This window comes from Lipotes vexillifer, unplaced genomic scaffold, assembly GCF_000442215.2.
Source record: "Lipotes vexillifer unplaced genomic scaffold, Lipotes_vexillifer_v1.1 scaffold1599, whole genome shotgun sequence".
NCBI lineage: Eukaryota > Metazoa > Chordata > Mammalia > Artiodactyla > Lipotidae > Lipotes > Lipotes vexillifer.
Window position 1 is genome coordinate 114,489 of NW_006775655.1, and position 3,980 is coordinate 118,468.

Below are 3,980 nucleotides of genomic sequence, written 5' to 3' on the forward strand. Positions count from 1 at the left end.
CTGTGCGTCCGGAGCCTGTGCTCCGCAACGGGAGAGGCCGCAGCAGTGAGAGGCCCGCATACCGCAAAAAAAAAAAAAAAAAAAAAGAAATAGCTTAGTTAATAGTTACTGTCTGCCAACTGAATTGTCATAAATAAATATATATATTTATGGCAGTGTATTTATATTGTGATAGGTAGATAGGAACATATATACATACATTTAACTTATTTTGAAATAATTATAGATCTACAGGAAGTGGCAAAGATAGTATAGAGAGGTTCCTGTGTACACTTTCCCCAGTTTTCTCCAATGACTATATCTTACCTAACAACAGTGCTATATCAAAACCAGGAAACTAATATTGGTACAAGGTATGCATAGGTCTATGTCATTTTGTTACATTTAGAGGTTAGTGTAACCACTCCCTGACTCAAGATACAGAACTATTATAACACCACAAAGGTCTTCCCCATGCTACCTCTTTATAGCCACACCCATTCCCTTGCCTCCACCATCCCTAACCCCTGGCAACCCAGTAATTTGTTCTCCATCTCTATAATTTTGACATTATGAGAATGTTGTATAAATGGAATCACATAGGGGACCTCATAAGATTGGCTCTTCTCACTCAATGTAATGAACTTGAGATCCACCCAAGTTGCATGTATAAATAGTTCATTACCTTTTATTGCTGAGTAGTATTCTATGGTATGGTTGTACCGTAAATTTTTTAAGCAAATTGTCCCTTTGAATGGACATTTTGGTTATTTCAGTTTTTTGAAATTACAAACAAAACTGCTATGAACAATAATGTATGGAATTCATTTGGGTATAAGTTTTCATTGCTCTGGAGTAAACGCCCAGGAGTGTGGTTGCTAGGTTGTATGGTACGTGAATGTACAGATTTCTTTTAAGAAAGTGCCAAATTATTTTCCAAGTGACTGTACTACTCTACATTCCTACCAGCAATAGCTGAGAGATCCAGTTTCTCCACAACCTCGCCAGTATTTGGTATTGTCACTATTTTTTATTATATCTGTTTCAATAGGTTTGCAGTGACATCTTATCATAGTCTTGATTTGTAGTCCCATCAGTTGCATTGCTATATTTAAACAGCCTTATTGGAATATAATTGACATACCATATAATTCACACTTTTAAAGTATACAATTCAATGGCTGTTAATTTATTCACAGAGTACTGTATCCATCCCCACAACAATTTTAGAATATTTTTTTCACCCCTCAAAGAGACTCCTTATCCCTTAGCCATTACCTTCAAACCTTCCACCTCCCCCCAGTGCTAGGACACTACTAATCTATTTACCATCTCAATAGATTTGCCTATTCTGGACTTTTAATATAAATGGAATCATATAATATGTGGTCCTTTGTGACTGGCATCTTTCACTTAGCACAATGTTTTCAAGGTCCATCCATGCTGTAGCATATATTATTACATCATTATTGCCAAATCATGCTCCAATGTATGGTTATGCTACATTTTATTTATTAATTTATCAGTCGATGGATATTTGGGTTGTTCGACTTTTGGACCATTATTAATAATGCTGCTATGAACATTTATGTGCAAGTTTTCGGTGGACATGTTATCAGTTCTCTTGGGTATACACCAAGGGGTAGAATCTCTAGATCATGTGGTAACTGTATATTTAACCATTCGAACAACTGCAATCTGTTTTCCAAAATGGCTGCACCACTTTACAATCCCACCAGCAGTTTATAAGGGTTACAATTTCTTCCTTGCCTAAAGTGATCATTATATTTCTTTTTGATTAGTGTCACCCTACTGTGATATCTCATTGTGATTTGCATTTCCCTGAAGTCTAATGATGGTAAGCATTTTTTCATATCTTTATTAGCCATTTGTATATTTCCTTTAGTGAACTATTTTGATACTTTGTCCACTTTTTAATTGGCTATTTGCTTTTTACTACTGAGTTTGAAGATGTGTTTATATATTTTAGACACATGTCCCTTATCAGATATAAGATTTTCTGAATTTTCTCTTACTCTGTGGGTCATCTTTTTACTTGAGACTGTTTTTTGAAGCACAAAAGTTTTTAATTTTGATCATGTCCAGTTTCACTTTTTTCTTTTGTTGCTTATGCTTTTGGTGTCATATCTAAGAAAACACTGCCTAACCCAAGAGCATGAAGATTTACACCTTTCTTTTAAGAGTTTTATACTTTTAGCTCTTACATTTAGGACTATGATACATTTTGAGTTAATTTTTGTATATAGTGTGAGGTAGGAATCCAAATTCATTCTTTTACATGTAGAGACCAGTTGTCCCAGCACCATTTGTTAAAAAGACTATTTCTCCTCCATTTAATTGTCTTGGCATTCTTTTTTCTTTCTTTCGTTTTTTTTTTTCTTTTGGCCCTGCTGCTTGTGGGATCTTAGTTCCCTGACCAGGGATCAAATCAGGGCCCTTGGCACTGAAAGCACAGAGTCCTAACCACTGGACCACCAGGGAATTCCCTGTCTTGACATTCTAATCAAAATCAACTAATCAGCTGACTACATGTCACACTTTTTAGAATTGTTTTTTTTTTTCTATCCTCAAACTCCAGTTCCTGGAGAGCTAAGCAATTTAGCTTCCAAAGGATTAATTGATGCTTGATCTAAAGCTTCAGGAGCAAGGATTTTAAAACTGTGAAGAGTCACTTGTCCCTTATGTTAAATGAGATCCAGATACTTTTTAGAGAGTAACTTTAGATCTGGATGAGAGGAAATACGCAGTGGCTTTGGATAACTATGGGGAGAAGGGGGCCAAGAATACATGACAATCACAAAGAACAACTTTACTTTTTCAGTTTTTTCAGCTGTACCTTTAATTAGTCTTGGGCTTTGATTGTTTGGCCTCCCTCTAGTCTCCACAGTATTGTATGGCCTCACTCTGGCTAAAAATGCAAGATTTTGCATCAGATAAACATGGGATCCAATCCCAGATCCTTTGTTGTTTCCTACCTGTTTGATCTCTTCAAACTTCAGTTTCTTCTTTTGCAAATTTGGGATAACAATTATGTCTACATCAGTGGATTGTTTGAGCACGAGGTAATACAGATAAATATGTAGCACTGCCATGGCATATTAACAATATTATCCCTTATTATTTTCTCTATCCAGTAAAACCTTATCTGTCCTGTGTTCTATTCCCTTGGATCCTGCTTTGAAAGATGGGATAATCCGCTAATATGATTTAAAAAAATCCTACTAAAACTTCTTAGTAGGTTTGACACATTTTTCTTTAGGGAGTAGAGAAGATTTCAATTTTCTTGTATGCTTTAATTTCCTGAGTGTATTACAAGCTGTATTAAATTACATTTACTATTTGGGGGTTTTAAGGGTCCTAACGTGATACTAAGCTTCTATTAACACGTGATAGAAAGGGAAAAAGTCCAGGAATCTGTAAAACCCCGTGGCCCTTCTACCTACTCCCTATGACTCTAGGCAAGTTGCTCACCTGCTGTGAGCCTCACTGTCACCACTTGTAAAATGGGGATAAAATACCAGCCTGGACTCTTGCGCAGAGTTGCTATGACATTCAAAGGAGGTAAAAACTGTGCAGAGCTTTAAAAACTGTAAAGTTTGCTGTATCTGTAAGATGGCTTTTATTATTTCATTGAAGTACACAACCAGTGAACTCTTTGACAAAATATCGATATTAAATTTTTTTTGTTATTTTTCATTAATATTGTACTACTGTATCAGTGGCCTTAAGAGATATAAAAGATGACAGTAAGGTCAAAAGCTTTAGCTATGAAACAAAGCAGGGAGTCAAATTCAGAATGCACAGTTGTGGTTCAAGGCTGTGAGATGTTTTGAAAGGTTAATGCTCATTGTTTTTGCATTCTTTTCTGAAACCTTAGTGGGCTGGCTCTCTCAAGGCTTTCTTTCTTAGTGGTATGATCTTTGGTAACAGGAAATAGATGAACTCAACTTATAATTTTCAGAGCCTTAATTTTAGGGCCA